Source organism: Mus caroli, unplaced genomic scaffold (genome assembly GCF_978045245.1).
Source record: "Mus caroli unplaced genomic scaffold, Mus_caroli_1 scaffold_16, whole genome shotgun sequence".
In the NCBI taxonomy this organism is placed as follows: Eukaryota; Metazoa; Chordata; class Mammalia; order Rodentia; family Muridae; genus Mus; species Mus caroli.
The window spans coordinates 10,612,592-10,631,341 of NW_028227271.1; the positions used below are offsets into that span (position 1 = coordinate 10,612,592).

The 18,750-nt window shown below is 46.4% G+C and overlaps 1 protein-coding gene across 2 annotated transcripts in view; it reads left to right on the forward strand.

Moving 5' to 3' along the window:
• The first annotated feature begins 2,458 nt into the window (after window positions 1-2,458).
• The window catches only part of Prickle1 (prickle planar cell polarity protein 1), a 94,844-nt gene continuing 78,552 nt past the window's right edge, over window positions 2,459-18,750 (forward strand). For both annotated transcript variants that reach the window (XM_029469806.2, XM_029469809.2), the window contains exon 1: window positions 2,459-2,637. The gene's annotated coding sequence lies outside the window, so the exon portion shown is untranslated. The remainder of the gene's footprint in view (window positions 2,638-18,750) is intronic.

Here is an 18,750-nt window from a genome sequence, read left to right on the forward strand (position 1 = left end):
GGTTTTGCACGGGGGCAGGAGTAAGGGAAAATGAGTGAGAAAAGAGGTGATCTAGAGACGTCATCCATAAAGTCTGCAGGCTAATAGCCCAGGAATTGGATAGTTCTCAGACTTGGGTATCATCCTCTTTACCAAGGAGGAACTTAGGGTCATTGATGCTAATGACACCCCTTTAGACTCCGTTTGGTAAATGATGGGGCTTAGGATGTAAAATCAGTTTACTCGTATCTCAGACCATCCCTTGGACTGCCCAAGTCATTTCTTGAGCATCTTGCTTTGAAAAGCAAGTTCTTTTCAAAGTGTTTTTGAAAAGAAACAAAGGTGTTTCTTTCTAGTACAGAGATCGCCACTTCTTGAGAGGATCCTCCTGCATGATGTGTTTGCACCACATCCGATAATCGATGCTCAGTTTTTGTTTGTTGGGTTTTGTTGTTGTTGTTGTTGTTGTTTTTTTTTTTTTTTTTTTGGTTTTTTGAGACAGGGTTTCTCTGTGTAGCCCTGGCTGTCCTGGAACTCACTTTGTAGACCAGGCTGGCCTCGAACTCAGAAATCCACCTGCCTCTGCCTCCCAAGTACTGGGATTAAAGGCGTGCGCCACCGCCGCCAGGCTCGATGCTCAGTTTTAAGGAGAGCTTCTGGGATATAACAGCTGCAAGCCCTCTGCAACCACACTCATGTCATACCATAACATACGGAACACTTTCTCCTTTTAATAGGGAGGTCCAAGTGCAGGCTACACAGTATCCTTTCCTCTAGCTTCTCCCACCCTACTCTGCCGCAGAAGGGAGGAGACTGTGTCGATAAATCCACTACATCGCTCAATTTTTAATTTTTGAAAACCCAATGTACTTTGAAGTTTTAAGGGGGAAAAAAAGCATAGAAATCCAAGACGTTAATAAAGACAGTAGAATTCGCCCTTTAAAAGTACTAATTTTCCACTATGTCTAGACATGAAATGAGTCATTTTTTTTGCCGGTTTTCTCGGGCAGAAAGGTTAGTTAGTATCTCCATGCTTATAGCTTAAAAGAAGTATTTGTACGGACAAGATGAAGAGATACAACTTTAAAGGCCACAGCCAATGAAATTCTGAGGAGCGAAAAGGCTTGGGTCACGAGGGAGAGGATTTCATTAGTAGCAGCCTGTGCGGGTCAGTAGCATCCAGGATGTTAACCGACTGAGGAGTAAGAGATGAGGAAAACAGACTCTAGCTTTGGAGCTCCCTCGTTTGTCTTTAGTTATCATCACTTTACATCTTCGCGTAATCCATTGGCTTCATTTTTAACGAAGCTCTCTTTGCTTCGCCACTAAAGAAAATGGAAAATGCTTGCTACCAGAGAATGTCCTAAAATGGTCTGTCAGCTTTGGTTATCCTCCAAAAGATACAAATCCATCAATCGAGGTCATCCTCCCTACTCAAACACTCAAAGCCTTCTTGTCCTGGAGGATGCTTCTTTCAGCATCTTAGAAGGTTTAGAAGACATGGAGAGGTCCACAAAGATCCAGCTTTGTAGGGACACATTTCAAGTTGTCATTACCAGCCGCAGTGGACTCTGCCCTCTGAGATATGGGATCATAGTGCCCATTCCACAGATCCGGGAGTAGAGAAGGTAAGAGGATAAGGTTTAAGGGGCCCGCAAATGTCAGGGCAGAACTTTCAAACAGCCAAAGTCCCTGTTGAACGTGGGCGACTGAGCCTGACAGCCCAGCCCAGCCCAGCCCTGGGAACCGGGTACAGTGAAAACACGGAGAGTGGCTTGGTCAATGAAAAATTATCCTCATGGTGGAATGAAGGCTTTGGACGCTGCATCTAGTGCACCCTGCTAACTTGGTCCTGGCCCCAGACACCGCGGACCCCGAGGGTCCTCAGCTGCAACCCTCAGGCTTTTTCCTTGAAACGATCAGTTTGGCCTTCCTGATCTGAAATCTCACCCCCTTTTCTGTGGAGCTAACTGAAGTAAGGCCAGTCTGGAGAATTACACAAGATAGGATCGAGTCCAGGTGGGTTTATCAGGGGCGAGAGCTCCGGAAGGAATTCAGAGTTTAATTAACTCGTGCCCTCTGTACACGCCCCCAAAGGAAAGGGAACCCTAATAGGGACCCCGTCAAAGTGTTTGATCAGAGGAAATTGGGTTCGCCTTTCCTCTCCTTCACCTTTCCTATCTCTCAATCAATCCATCTGGATTATTGGCTGAACCTGGGCAACAGCATTAAAAAGGGCACAGAATCGGAGGCGGAGCGGGGCGGAGACTGGCGGGCCTGCAGACCGCAGCCCGGCCGGTGCTGCCTCGCGGGAGGGATCGCGGCCCCGCACTGTACGCGTGGGCGCGCAGAGCCGCCTGGATCCCCTGCGTCCGCGCTCCGGGATTTCGCTGGCGCCCGCGCGACGGCCGGGGGCGGGTGCTCTGCAGCGGCCGGGACTGGAGCGCGCACTCCGCCTGCAGCCGAGCAGCGGCCCGGGAGCCGCCACCACCATGCGAGCTCCGCGCCGCCTGCGCTGACCTGGACCGCGCGGCCGCAGCGCTACGGGCCCGGCTGCGGACGCTCCCGGGGCTGCGCACGCGGGAGCGCGCCTGACGCGGAGGACCGCAGCTCTCAGCGCCACAGCAGAGGACCGCGCGGCCGCCGCTCGCGCGTGGGGTGAGTGGCGAGGGGCGAGGGGCGCCGCGGCTCGGGCCGCGTTGTCACGGCGCGGGGTGGGACGTCCGGCGGTTTGGGAGCGCGGGGACCGCACGAGAAGAGCTGCTGGGCTGTGGTTGCCTAGAGGCTGGGCGCACGGCCCCCTCGTGCTGCGTGGCAGCCAGGTCCCCCCTGCGCCGAGGCCAGCTGCATGGCCCGGAGCCCGGCCACGCGAGATCGGGGAGGCGAGGGTGAGTGGCTGAGGATCGCCTGTCACCTACTGGCGTCGGCGGGGAGGCTAGGCGCCTAGCGCGCCCGGGAAGGGCCGCCTGCCCTGGAGAGGCAGCCGCAGCCTGCCCTCGGTGGAGACCCCTGCTCTGCACGCAGCTCGCCCGTGGGAGAGAAGGGGAGCCGCGACGTCCTCCCTTCTGGCAGAAAAAGTTGAAGAAACTAGGTCTGTTAATAATTAGCAGGAGCGGGACTCGGGATGCAGCAGAAAGCTGTTGAGTTTTCATTGCCCTCTAAGAAAAACAAACGGCATCGCCAACGACTATTGGCAGGGCCGTGTTATTTTTGGGACTTTGGGAAAATTGTCCACAGATTGCGTTCGGGAGACTGAAGACGGGGGGTGTACCGGGGAGGTCGCGGGGACCGCTGGCACAGCTTTGAGTCCCAGCCCTCCCCTGGAGGACTCAGATTCTTAAGCCTGACGCACTTGGTTCCTGGTTTTAAAACGTGTCAGAGGCAGAACTGCAGCCAGGATCAAGGAGAAGAACGCAACGCGAACCGGCCTAAAAGGAGCATGTGTAAAAATCGCTGGCGGAGCCCAAGTGCACTTGTGCTGTTAAAAAAAAAAAAAAAAAGAATGCTGCATTTGTGGCTTTTAGGGTAGGTTTTATGAATGACAAATTATACTTGATGAAATTGTATCTCCTATCTGTCCCTGAACAGTTCTGTCTGCCGCCTGGTTTTAATCAGCGCTTTGGGAAGGCAGTGTCTGCGCTGATGTTATATAATTGACATGGTTCGCCATCAGATATTTTTAATGTACTTTCGGACTAAAGAAACTTCATCTGTCTCTTCAGACAGGCCCAAGGTGTAGACAGAGTGAGGGCTGCAAAGGTTTGCCCTCCTCTAGCTCCAGATGTGTGAGCTCAGCTGTTGCCTGTCACTTAGGTGACAACTGGCCTTTTTCTGACTAAGCCTTTGCTGTCGCCATTATCCTCAGTAAAGTGTCAGTGTTCGGAGGCCTTCTATTACCAAGAGTGGGACCGTGCCCCTTGGGAGGTGTCAGCCGTGTTTGACCATCCCAAACAATATGTCTGTTTTTAGAATAGAAGGGGGGGGGACCAAAAAAAAAAAAAAAAAACCCTGACAGCAAGATAGATACACTTTTAGATTAGGACCAACCTAATCTAAAAATTCTGTTTTAATCAAGACAGCTCCGTAAGGATGACGCAATGTTTGTCAAGCCTTTTTCCCTAGCACAATATTTACTCCCACCAGGGGATTTAAAACTTAAACAGCAGCCATTTATCTTGCTGTCTGGTAGAGCTGGGTTCATTTTGCCTCCAATGTGGTCCTAGCCTAGGTGGCTGGGACAAGAATCTATCATTGTAGCCAGCTGGAGCCTGAACAAAGGAAAATATAACACCTGCTGGTACCAGAGAGCCCTAAATGCCATCAACCAGGGAGTCGGGAAACACAGGAGGAGATATTTCATAAGCGCTTCCAGAAATGTTTATACTAAAGATTTAAAGGTTAACACTGCAAGGGCTATACACAAAAGGCACTAGAAATAAAGGGATGTTGCCCTCAGTTAAGAGATAGCATACTTACTGATAATTTGAAATAATAATTATGACTTGTGAATGAATTCTCAGGTTTCTAAATAAGCCCTAGAAAGGAAGGGCAGTTGGGGGAGGAGGGTGCACGCAGAATGATGTCTAAAGATGGACAGGCTGATATGAGTGAATGAGTTTAGTAATTTAATTTTTTTTTCATTCTTAATTTAGTTCTAGTTAGAGAGTTACCACGGAGTGAGCCTGTTGATTCATAGACTCTTTTGAAGAGAAAACTGCTATATGTCACTAAAGTGACAGATTCAATCAGTTCTGCTGGTAACGCCCAATGAAGCTTAAAGGGTTGACTTTTTTTTTTTTTTTATAACCAAAGACCGTGGGTTCACTCTTGGTTGTAATGAGTCAGCTTGGGTTATGAAAGAACACCTAATACAAGCTAGGGAAAAAAAAAAGTTTGCAGTTAACAGCTGGAATATGATTGAGTTGGCCCTAAAATCGGAGTTAAATTTTACAGTTTCCTCAGGGAATTTCAAAAGTGAGCTGGGACGTAAATTTGTGAAATATCATGATTAGATAATCTCTTTAAAGTCCACAGTAACTTGTCAGTAGCGCACAAAAAGACTAAGTTCTGTAAAGTGATGACTTTGCTGTACCAGTGGGCTAACATGGGCAAGTGCTGGTCACCATGGGTGAGCCCCTCCCCAGTGACATTCCTAAGGCTGGAGAAATAGAATGAAAACTCTTTAAAAATTATTTACCATCAAGTAACTCTTAGAATGCCCTACCTGGTGTTTTTGAACTGTCTGTCTGATCAGGGTTATGTTTGCTGATCTTTTAATTACAGCATTCAATTCCCTGAACCAAGACGTTTCTAATGGACAAATCTTCCATTTTAAAGAAGTAGAATTCCAAAAAGCAAAATGGGGTTCTGGAGAGATGGCTCGGTTGGGAAAGTATTTGTTCTGCAAAGATGAAGGCCTCAGTTCAGATCCCCAGGACCCATGTACAAAACTGGGTGTGGTCACCTATGCTTATCAGCAACCAGGGGAGCAGGGCTGGAGGAACCAGAGCTTGCTCCCAGGCCAGCCAGCATCAACCATCAGCAAGTTCTAGTTCTGTGAGAGACTTTGTCTAAACAAGAATTAAATAAGGTGGGGAGACATGGAGGAGAATGCTGGACATCACCCTCTGACCTCCATGCTAAGACCTACACACACACACAAAGTGTTTCTCATGTGAGCATAGAAATGTTTATGTCATCTGACCAACATAGACTCCTCCCCCTCCCCCCAGGAAAACAGTTCTGTGTTTTCTCCATGGTATATAAATCCGTGTTCTTCATTCACCTCTTACCACTGTGAGAATATTAGAACTGTGCGAATCCAGGTATAAAATGTTCTACAGTGACAAGGAATAAGGGCTAGGAAGGAGATGTTTCCCTGTGGTTATGCTAAGGGACCGTTAGTTTTCTCCCGGTTTTTGGGTAGAGATTTGTAGAGTTGCACAGTGATGCTTTTAGAAAGTGGGTATGGACAAATGATGGGGGGAGGAAAGCAGAGTTATCTGGAGGTCACGCCGTGCACTGCCAATAGTGCTGTGCCTCTAAGCCTCAGCAGCAAAGGGAGCCAGCGCCTCCAACAGTATGTCAGAGACCAGGATTGCCCAAGGGCAGCAGAGCTGCTCTGTCCTTCTGGACTCCTCCCTTTGGATATAAGCATAAGCCATCCCTCAGCACCCTGGTAACCAACAAACCTCCTTGTTTATAGTAATGCTGAGCAGAAGGGGGTTGGGGGGGGGCGGAGATTGGCTCCTGCTGTGGGCTGGTGCGTGAGCATCCAGGACCAGCGGAATGGGCTGGCCAGTAGCAACCAGAAACCCTTGCAAGCCTGTTTCCCTTGACCCTCTCTCCTGAGGAGCGCGGTGGAAAGAGACTTACTTTACAGCTTGGGGCATGCTGATGTCATGACGCTTCTGGCACAAAGATACGACAGACTAATCAGATCTCTCTGTGTGCCAAAATGACACGATTTTTCCACGAGCTGTTCCTGAACCACTGGTCCACGGGCACGGCCTGTTTCCAGTTATGGAGTGCGGGAGGGGGTGCGGCGGGGTGGGGAGTGGGGGGCAGGCCTCTTCAGACAGTTCGATAATTCTTCCTATGTCTGTCTGTTTCAACTACAAGCTCATGGTCACATCTGAAGGGACTTCTTTGAGAACACAAAGGCAGTACTGCCTCCCGTGGTCATTTACCTATGAGGTAAAACCCCAGATAGGCAGAAGCCGGTGTCAACATTTGAAAACAGAGAAAGCAAGGGAGCCAACAGCTGCCATTCACTTTTTACGTGACGCCTTTCCCCCAAGTTTTGTTCTAAAAAGTTTTAAAATCAACTGGCTAGTTAAGCTGACATTGCTTTTTTTTTCCCCTCCCTGGGAGATTGGAGCGATCCCGTTCATTGCCAGCACGTTACATACATACTCTTCAGAAAACAAGTTAGGGGCTGTGTTGTTTCATATGTCTTGGTGCCCGGTCCTACTTGTGGGTTTGCAGCTCCTGCCAGCTCTGCTCTGCTCTTCTGTTCTCAGTAGGCCTTTGGAAAGAGACATGTTGTCCGTGAAGGGTGACATTCTACATTGAGATGTCCCCCTCAGTGCCTTGAGTCCTCTCCCATAGACCCACCCCGCCCTTCTTTTATGGAGGTACTGGGCCCACAGTTCGCAATTATGGTCTGTGACTTTAGTAACAATTCTGTTTGAAATGTTTCCAATTACACATGAGATTGGCCCCTAGGAGCAGCTGCGTGCCAAAAGCATTTCCTAGTGTGCTCCAAGAATCAGGCTGTGATTGCTTTTAATTTAAATAAAGGCTATTTGGCTTCCTGTGATTTTTTTTTTTTTATAACCACCTTTTCCTCAGTTTGTGTTGCCTTAAAAAGTAAAAACAAAAAGAGACCAGTATAGAGTAGCCACCAGTTTTCTAGGATACCATTTGCCTTGAACAAACACTCTGAACTTAATAAATGAAACTTAAAGAAACATTGTGTGCCACTGGGCTTCCCCCAGGAAAGGGGAAAGGTTATCTGGGAAGACCTTGTAAGTAGCTAGTGTTTTCAGGTCTTCTTCCTTGTTTTTCTTTAGAGACTATCGTAATTATCCATTTAGGCCATTGGATAGCATCTGACAAGTTGTCTTTTATTCAGGTTATTCCACTTTGCCTTTTGAAGGACCTTGAAGAGTGGTTTAAAACAAAAATGCTGAAACAGGAGAGAGAGAGAGAGAGAGAGAGAGAGAGAGAGAGAGAGAGAGAGAAAGTTTAAAATATACTTAAGACAAAACAGGAGATAGCAAATAATTTCATCTATTCTACAGGCACCAAATCTTCCTAGTCTACTTCTCCTGTGGGCCTCCAACTTTTTTTTTAAACACAGTGGTGGCTCTAATCCGCTAATAGCCAGCAGATATATTTGATATACTGAACTTGAAAATAAGAAAATACACAGTCTTGGGACTTGGCTAGTGTAGACTGGGATCGGACTGGGGGACTCTGTTTCCAGAAAGGTTTTCTGCCCCCTCCCCCTGAAACACAACACCCACAGCCAGAGGGGATCCGATGCACGCAAGGCGCTGAGGTGCTTCTCCGGAAGGCTCCTCACACGGGCTCTTTCAGTGCCTCAGAAGCATCCCGGAGAACAGAATGCTTCTTTGGGTTCAACAGTAGTTGACTTGCATACATGCCAACGTCTCTCCTGGCACTTCTGGAAATTTTCCACCTCACAGTAAATAGTGCTGTTTGGTCCAGATTCGTAAATGCTACGTTTCATGGAGCCCCTGCGGGAACAGCACAAATTCACCCAGGGTCTTTGAACCCTGGAGGTTAGATTACTGACTAAATCCCAAATGCGCCCAGTAACCAGGTCTGCTGGGATCTTTCATCAAATTAGAAGGAGTTAGCTTAGTCTAGGTAGAATAGAGCAGTGAAAGAGCATCCAGTCATCCCTACATAGAGTCCTTCTCTTTCTCCATCCCCCTTTATCCTTGGGCACTGCCTATCAATTAAACCTCCTCAGAGGTTCCTTGGTTCATGGAGAGGTAAATTGAGATCTGTGCTACTACATAGCTGAGTCCTCAGGATGATAGACACGCCCACTGCATATGGGCCCTTTGCTACAGAGACCCATTCCTCAATAGCTACTACCATTAAAATAGAACATCTGTTAGAAGCTTTTCCTATATTGGCCAGTTCTCTGTCTATACACAGACACAGAGAGAGAGAGAGACAGACAGACAGACAGACAGAGAGACAGAGATGCATACACATACACACACACAGAGAGATATATGCATACACATAAACACACAGAGGCATATATGTATAGACACACAGGCATATATGTATACACAGTAGCCTAGTCATAGCAATATTAGACTGTTTCACTTCAGCAAAAGTTCACTGATTGGAGCTATATTATTCCTTCAGTAGATGCATCTGGGCTATTATTATTATTATTTCAGTGAGAAGCAAATAGCATGATAATCTGGAGAGATCCATCACAAAGCCCTGCCCCCTGTCTGATTCCAGCCCTCACAAGGCAAGTCACAAGTCTGTAAGTCCATCCGTGTAACTGATAATTTCCAATTGGGCGATTTACATGCTTGATCAATCGTAAGTTCCTCGTTTCAGAGCTAAAAAGAGACTAATCGTATGGCCCTTTGCTTTGCGCTAAAGGACCTGTGCCAGGCCATGTTAGGCTTCCCGTAAGATCACCCAGATGCTGGAGCACTTGTGTCACCTCTGTCAAGAGAAATGACATTTTCAATTCTTCTGTGTCTGTGTAATTAACAAGTACGAGCCAGGCGGTGCTCTAGCAATTTATACATGTTACATAATTTCTTTTTGAGAAAGATAAAGTGAGCTCTGAAGTCAATGGAGGAGCTGCAGATGTTTCTTATAGAAAGTGCAGATGTGTTGTGGGAATTCTGCACCGCCTTCTGAGCTTAGCTTTGTTCATTTCCAGGATCCTGTGAGTAACTCCACTGAGCTGCCTCAGCCCCCATTCTCACACAAGTCTGGAGCAAGGGGCTGAAGCGATAGCTTGACCCTCACATTGCTCTGGAATGCTTCAGCCTCCTCTGTTTTTGTGAATGTGGAGGGCGAGGAGAAGATATGCATAGGTGTTTAGCGAACTTAATCGCGTATGTTCCCGTGGTGAGCTGTCTATAAACGCAACCAGCTAAGCGGGCTAATAGCCAAAAACACGGCCTTCAGTCCTGCCAAGTGTGAGAAAAGCAGGCCAGCTTTCTCCATTTTGAGGGATCGGAAAATGTACTTTTTTAACCTTCTGTTGAATGTTAAGGAGTAAGCCAAGAAAAATCAATTTTTCCCCCTCTTCTTCCTGACCCATGGAAACCAAACAGCAGGGCCTTGCACAGGACTTGGCTGTGTCAAGAGGAGGTGACCAGGTCACTAGGGCACGAGGAGCCTCCTGGTCATTTTTTTTGTGTTGGTGCCACCTGGCTTTTTAACATCGCTTCAGTACTTTTTGACAGAATATGTTGACCAGTTGTCCTCTTTACTCGTGAGCAGGGCTTCTAAGACAGAGACAGCTGTGAGCTCACAAGTAACCACCATGCAGAGGAAGACAGTTCGGTTCTCACTGAAAATCACCCAAGTGGGGCTCTAGACCAGTAGCTGTGTGGTTTTCAGTCAGTTTCTCCGTGTCTCTGGGCTTCATCTTCCTTGTATATAGAATGGAAAAATTAGATGGCTATGTAGTTATTAAAGAATTTAGTCATAAGCACCTGTAGAACTTTGTCAAAGGACAAATAATGCACAGAGATTTTAAGGGGTTGGGAGCTATTTCTCAGTACTGGGTATTGAACCCAAGAAAGACCTATGTGGGGTCAACACTAACTCTGCCTCTGAGCCACGCCCCCTGACCTTGGGCGGCCTCTCACACACGTGGTCTGAATCAGCCAATCAGGTGAGTCCAGTACACAGCTGTGGTAAAGCCAGTAAATTAGATGGTGGCAGAGGTTCTCTGCCCTACAGAGGACGACCTCCATGCTGTCTGACTTTCCTCTTCCCTTCCCTCTCACTCCTTCACCGTCCCTCTCTGCCTCCCTGCCTCTCCCTCCTTCCGCTTTAGTTCATCCATTCTGAATGGCTACTTTCATTTGAGAACTGACAAACTATTGTAACAGATTGTCACAGAGCCCAGTGCTACCAGGATCACTGCTCTGTTTATGGTTCATGGTGATTCGTGTCAGAGAGGAACCAGATGCCTACCTCTGCCTGACACTCGCTGGCCCCCAGCAAGCGCAGTTGCCTGAAGTCAGAGAGCTTTGTGGAAATATTATTTGAAAACATAATTCATATTATATTTTTGTCACTCTGTCACAGTTAACATTATCTTTCACTAATCTGAAAAAGGACATAATGAGCGTATTGTGTTCCTGTACATTTACCATACTCTTAAGCATATTTACTGTAATTTCTTCCAGATTAACAATCAGCCCATTGTTTTAAACTTGGAAGTACTCTACTTGAAAAGGTATTGGCAGACTAGGGGAAAATTGCAGCTTATTCCAACCTTTTTCAGAAAGTGAAATTTGCATACAGTTAAAAATGACTTTATCCTACATCTTCTTACATGTTGAGTTCCTATGACTGTTTAATAAATTCATGGTTTTATGATCAAGAAAAATATGTCTCGGCTGGAGAGATGACTCAGCGGTTAAGAGCACTGACTGCTCTTCCGAAGGTCCTGAGTTCAATTCCCAGCAACCACATGGTGGCTCAGCCATCTACAATGTGATCTGACGCCCTCTTCTGGTGTGTCTGAAGATGGCTACAGTGTACTCATACACATAAAATAAATAAATCGCTTTTTAAAAAAAGAAAAAGAAAGAAAAATATGCCTGTTGAAGAAGCTATCCAACTATAGCACAGTAAAAAAAATTTAAAACTTATCTGACAAATTATGAGTTTATTACAATTTTATTTACCATTGAACATCTGACTTTTAAGAAATTTGAATCATAAGATCAGACATTTTTAAATAGAATTTTATTAGTATAAGTCCTTAGTTAACTCTGTGTGTACATCGATACAGGTCTGTTCTTTCAACAATGGGAATACTGATTACCATTTCTAGATTGTTAGGGGTTTTTTTTTATTTTATTTTTAATTGGGGGAAGGGGAGAGGCAGGAGGAACATACGTGCACATTAGTAGTCACAGAGGCAGGACGAAGGTATCAGATCCCTGCGGAGCTATTGCGAGGTGTATTATGAAGGTGATGGGAACCAGACCCAAGTCCTCTGAGAGAGTGGTTCCTCTCTTAACTATCTATCCCTCTAGCCTAGAGATTCTTAGCCTGTGAATTGCTATTCCTCTGGGGCTGAACAACCCTGTCACATGGGGTCACCGGTCAGATATCCTGCATATCAGATATTTACATTACAATTCATAACCATAGCAAAATTACAGTTATGAAGTAGCAATAAAATAATCCCATGGTTGAGGGTCAGCACAGCGTGAGGAACTGTATGTGTTAGAGGGTGGGTCTCAGCATTAAGAAGGTGGAGAACCGCTGCTCTAGCCCAGTTCCCGTCTCTTTGGACAAGTGAAGCAGTCTTTAACCTGGCTAGTCATAGCTGTTTCTAGAGCCAGCCTGTCTTCCAGAACATAAAGTTCTCTTTAACTGTATCCATGCTTTGCCTAGGCTCATTATCAGAGTCTCAGTACAATGTTACCAACACGCAGTGTTTCTCCCAGTTAGGATACTATAGGTCTGAAGTTTGTCCTAGCAAGCCTGGGAAAATGACTGATTACATAGTATTGTAGACATTGACTAGAGAATCCTTTGCCTATCTGATTTCTTTGCCTCTTTTTTTTAGAAGTCTTTGAATGTTTAGATGCTGCTTGTCCTTGTCCAGCATGGCCATTGTCCCAGACATGCACAGGCTACATGGAACTTTGAAAGTCCACTCAGGCTGTGGGAGAGCATGTGTCTGGCACGTGTAGACCCTGGGTCCCTTACCCAACACAGTGATTGAATAAATAGTATCTGCCGGGCGGTGGTGGCGCACGCCTTTAATCCCAGCACTTGGGGGGCAGAGGCAGAGACAGGCAGATTTCTGAGGTCGAGGCCAGCCTGGTCTGCAGAGTGAGTTCCAGGACAGCCAGGGCTACACAGAGAAACCCTGTCTTGAAAAAAAAAAATTAGTCAGCATCACGAGTGTGTCTGCTTAGCAAAAATCAGGAGGACATTGGACGCTTCTTCAGCTTCCTGGATTTTTTATTGCTGCTACTGCTGCTGCTGCTGCTGCTGCTGCTGCTGCTGCTGCTTCTTCTTCTTCTTCTTCTTCTTCTTCTTCTTCTTCTTCTTCTTCTTCTTCTTCTCCCTCCTCCTCCTATTCCTCCTCCTCCTCCTCCTCCTTCTCCTCCTCCTCCTCCTCTTGTATTGTGGTTTTTGCCTTTTCAAAACAGGATTTCTCTGTGTAACCTTGACAGTTCTGGAACTCACTCTGGAAACCAGGCTGGCCTTGAACTCAAAGAGATCCTCCCGCCTCTGCCTCCCAAGTGCTGTGATCAGAGGTGTGCGCCACCACTGCCTGGTCCTGCTATTATGGTTTTAGTTCAATTTACTTTTTTAAAAGGCTTTTAAACGTACTACTCTGATACCTGACTAGCTTTACATTGTCCCTTGGACTTCCTGCTCTGTAGGTGTAACCAGTCACAAAGCTCAACTCTTCCGTGCCTCTTTCCCTAGCAAATGCACACTGCTAAGTCACGTATCCCAGGCCTCAAAGTGGACATTTCTACCTGAATTACCTGCTTCGGTGGTTGGCCCAGTGTAACTGAAGACTCTCCCTTTCATCATTCCGTGAACACTGCGGGGCGCTGGCCTCAGGAAGAGTTAAGCCATAGCTAACAGAGTTGAGAGATCGTGGGAGAGCAAGGGAGGGCTGCCTCCCATTTGCATTGGAGGGTTTAACTCTCCTCAAGTTTTGCAGCTAATCCCATGTTTGTGCTGGGTTCCAGAATCCTATAAAAGGGCACCTGTACCAGCCACATCTCTGCGCAAGGCACCTGGGATCAGCAAGGAATCCCTGATCCGGCGCTCGTGGCTCAGCAGCAACATCCCCACATTCTCTAGGGACACCCACATCCCCACCCGTGACTCTTGCCAGAGGCCTCTAGACCCGTCTCTCTGCTTTCTCCTCTGCCCCTCGGGAAACAGGGTAGGTGCTTAGTAGGTGCGAACAGACAGAATCTTCACTGCAGCTAGTGCTCAGGGAAAACAAAAAGCTTTACTATAGTCGCATTCTGATACTAAGGCCAAAAAGTTAGCAAATGGCTTCCTGTCCCTACAGAGCTGCCCCTTAGGGACCGGTTTGTAGATAAGACTAAGACAAAAGAAACCAGGATCCCCCCCCCCCGAGTCTTTCTTGTTTGGTGCTCAGGGGTCTTTCTTTTTGTTGGTGGTCGTGGTGATGGTTTAGTTTCTCTGTGTAGCCCTTACTGCCCTTGGACTGTATAGATGAAGCTGTTCTTGACCTCAGAGATCTGCCTGCCTCTGCCTCCCAGACGCTGGGACTAAAGACCTGTGCCGCTGCCACCTGGCTAGCATGTTTTCTGAGAAAATTCCCACTTGTCTGAATAAAGCTAGAGTAAGGTAGAGTCAGAGACTGGTCTGGCCATGGCCTCCTTCCTTCCATTCCTCCAGCCCACGGTGATAGATGAACCAGGACTTCCCAGCAGAGAGGGATTTGGTCAGACTAGATGGACATCTGCAGGGAAGCTCTGGGGCCTTCCTCTTCATCATGAGCCACACTGCCTACATAAGAGGCAGGTAGGGGAAGCATCTTCAGACAGGCTTTGGGGCCTCCTGATGATGACAGGCCTGTCATTTACTAAATGCCAGCGCTGCACATCTAATCCCCTAAGTGATTTCAACCAGCTTGCTAGGAACCCTAGTTGCCTGAGCTGTTGTATTAATGTCTCAAGTTCCAGTGACTAATTGGCAGGGGATCAACTTTCTAAGAAGCCTAGCCAACCGATCTGTCCAGAAATGATCATACTTTAATTTGATACTTGTTTTTTTTTTTTTAAAAAACTATAGTAAGACAAATTGCCTCCCAAGGCAAAACGCCTTTTGATATACTTCCTGGGTCTTTACGCTGGGCTTGGTGGAGCGGCCTAGGTTAATCCAATGGACTGATGAGGAGTCCACTGCAGTTGGTAGGCAGCCATGCCTTGGCAGCTCCTGAATAGAAAGAGCATGGCTACGGTTGAGGGGTTCAAAGGAAAGAGAAGCGGGGAGGTAGATGAACCATCAGTGTTGCTTACCCAACATGGTTGATGTCCGTGGTCTGCTACCCAGCGTGATGCTTACACACATATGTTCTGTGTAGCAGACGCTTTGAAATGACTGTCGCCTCTTAACTACCTTGCCAAAGTGGGATGAGTCAGTTTAGTAAATCTTGAGTCTTTTTTTTCTCTCCTCTGCCTCGGTCTCGTCAGTTAGATGTGAAGGTCATGGTGACATTTTTAAGTCATTAATTTTAATTCTAAACTACGAGAGTTGGAGGCTTTATCCTGGGGGGTGGCGGTGGGGGCTGGGTGGTAACTAGCAGCTGTGAAGTGGTACTGGTAATCACCTTCACTACTTGAATGGATGGGTAGAATTATTTAATTGATCATTTAATTAATTATTTGAGTCCACTCAAAACTACTCCTATTAGCCAGGTTCAACTTACAGCTTTAGTCATTCATTATTCCCTGTGGCCAATTCAAAACCCAGAAATTGCTACGTTTGAAGAGCTCGGGGAGTCTGTACTTCCCAGACCTGAAGGTTGGTTTAAATAGGTCATTGACAGTACAATGTGATAGCTGAAGATAAAATAAAAATAAAATAAAACTGGGAGGTGGGGATGCTACAGCACTTGGGAGGCAGAGGCAGGTGGATCTCCATGAGTTTGAGGTCCACTTGAGTTCTAGGACAGCCAGGGCTACACGGAGAAACCCTAAAACCCTAAAATAAAATCAAAAGAAAAGCAGGGTTATTAAACAGAAAGCTACCAGTGTTGATATATGTACAACAATGGCTGCCTTGTCTCTGGTAAGAAGTGGTAACTGTGACCAGTGTGTTCATCATGGGAAACATGGGGGGTGCTATGCTCACTTAGATTTGTAAAGTCACTTCGTAATAACAACTGTTTAAAATGTCCATGCCATGACAGGGTTTGCTGGAAGATAGGCCCACTTGAGTTGGTTTCCTAATATTTTAAAGATCTGCGATAGCACTCTCACGTCTTTCCCAGGCAAATCAGGCAGCTGCATGCTACACAGGGAAGTCCCTTGTGTGTTGTGTTAGTCCTGGCTGGTATAGATTGCATGCGTGACCAGACCCAGAAAGTACCTTTAGTGCTCTGCAATTAGCTGAACCATTCACTTCCCAGCAGATTCTCAGACCTCAAATGTCTGTCACCTTCTAATGAGGCCAGACTCGATCAGGAGCCCACATTGGGAATCACGAGGCCGCTAGCAGCATATTCCATAAAGCAATCAGCATAGCAACACACAGTGCTGCATCTCCCAGCAGGTTCCTGAGTGACTCCAAAGTGCTGTGCAATAGGAAGGACTCCATGATGCGACATTAATAATCACCAGTTTGAATCTGGGTCACCTCAGCCCATGACTCAAAGATCAAACGCCACCCAATGGTAATGGGAGTGTGAGAAAGTCCTGCAGAGACAGCCCGTGTTTCTTAATGACACCTTTATGCCTCTTCGGCGCTGTTAAGGGCAGGATGGAAATCAAGCCACTGAGCCCTTGGTCTGGAGGCTAGCCCTTCAGGGTATAGCTGGCACACTTTCGTGGGGACTCTTGAGGGAAGTCACAGCAGCTTCTGTTGATCTAGCTTCTTAAGGCCCTTTCATCTTTTTCTGACCATGGGATCACTTCAGGGTAGTGATGTCTACTTTGCATATCCTCTTGTCTTTTTCCTGTAAAAGAAGAAAGACACTATATTCACATGTGCATGTTAGCCTTTAATATTCAACTTTGTCATGCTTATTTCAATTTGGGGACATGGTTTCCTTGCAAGATGCCTTTATTGAATGATCGCATTGGGCCAGGCATGGGGTAAGGCACAAGGTAAGAACACAAACACAAGAATAGTCCAATCATGAAAGAATTAACTGTTGGTAGAGGAGGAAAAAGGCACTAGAAATGAAATATGCGTGTATGTATGTATTTATATACATATATATAAAGGGGGAGACGCAGGCTGTTTGTCCCGGGTGATTTGTGATGGAAAGCATCAGGAAGTGAAAGAAGGTCGTCCTGAGCCTAAAGAATGAAGACTTGGAGACTGAGCCGTTCTAGACCCAAGGCAGAGTGTACAGAAAACAGGAGAGAAGCGTGAAGTTCCTGAGCCGCAAGTGTATGTGACTCGAGCATTGGCTTTGCTGTTTGTTAGGGGTTTGTTGCCCGTTTACCAGCACTCAGTTCCAATCACCAATAAGAGATGTGTTTGACAGCCTTCCCTCCAAGCTTGCCTTTCTCACGTGTGGGGGCCTTAAGCTTTAGAATAAGAGACCCCTCTTACAGGCTGAGAACAGCCGACCCTGACGCCAGGTCGGCACACACGTGTCCTTTCTTCATTGCATCAGGACACGCCAGACCCTTCAGGCTCACTGAGACTTGAAGGTCCACTTGAGCAACGATGCAGGCTGTGCTTCTGAGACGCTTGTGTTAGCTTCTGTTAGAGATTCTGTGGACAGAAAATGCCCGAGTTGAGGGCTGGAGAGATGGCTCAGTGGTTAAGAGTGCAGACTGCTCTTCCAAAGGTCCTGAGTTCAAATCCCAGCAACCACATGGTGGCTCGCAACCATCCATAACAAAAAATCTGATGCCCTCTTCTGGAGTGTCATCCAGTGTGCTTACATATAATAAATAAATAAATATTTAAAAAAAAAAAAAAAAAAGAAAACACCCGAGTGTCATCCAGTAGCCTCGGATGGTGACTTACTACGTTGTCTTCTCTGTTTTGTTTCACGAAAACTTTTTTAATAATAAAATAAAAGCTTACAGATTTAAAGAGTAAGGAGTAGCCACATAGGAGATTAGCAGACTCACTTCTGTCTGCTTCTCTTCCGCCTTTTGAGGCAGTGTCTCACTATGTAGCCTTGTCTGGCCTGGAACTCACCAAGTAGACCAGGCTAGCTTCAGACTCTCAGAGATCCACCTGCCGCTGCCTCCTGAGTACTAGGATTAAACGGGGTGCCCCACCATGCCCGGGTCTTCATTTGTTGATATTTCTTGAATGCCTTTTCAAAAAAAACTATAATTTAGCAAAATGAAATGTTTTTTTTTAACTACAATTCAGCTTTTAGAATAACAATATAAACTACTATACTTTCATCTAAAAGGAAGTCCTATTCATTTGTCCTCTTTAGACAGGTAAACTCTCCTCTTAAAGCTATAGTCCTTTAAGGTGGAAAGATTATAATTTTTGATTTAACATTCTAGAATCTCTTCTCTTCTAGTAGCTACTGATCGTGTTTCCAGGCAGTCTGGGGTGTGATAAATATTTTGTAGCATATGTGGCCGAACATGCCAATTTCAAGGAGTTTTACGAGCTTTAATTAATTTTCTCAGCATCCAGATGCTCTTGATTTATTGATGGGAAATCCACAGACAGTGGGGCTCAGACTCGTTGCTTGAATTCATCTAGTAAAGACGGTTTCAGATGTTGACGGCACGGTAGGGGGAGCTAAGCACTTGATGCTAACACCAGACTACCTGGAGCTCAACATGGTTTCCATACTGGGAGGCAGGAAAGTTGTTCTGCCTCAGGCTGCCTGTTAACCCAAAAGAAACCCTCTCGTGGGATGTTAGTCAAATTTGCATTTCAGATAACAATGTTTTTAGTGCACATGTGCCCTAATCATGTGTTGCCTAAAAACTACTCGCTGTTTATGTCAAGTTTACCTACATGTTCTGTATTTCATGTGGCAACTCCAAGATGGCGGCTGCAGCCGCCTTCCCAGCTCCCTTGTCTCCTAGACAGGGGAGGTTCCTGGTTCCTTAGACATATTTGAAGGCCACAGAGAGCATCTGTTTGGACAAATACTGAGAAAGACTGAGCCCCACCCTGCTGGTTCCTGAGACCCTTCCTGACAAGTGTTCCTGTGACTGCACATAACTGCACATGATACTTTCAGGCTTCTTGCTTTCCCTTCCTTTCTTCTCTGATCAAACCCGTCAGTGCCCTGTCCTTGTCAGCAGTGTCCTTACTGTCACCCCCATGTGGAAGCTAATTTGG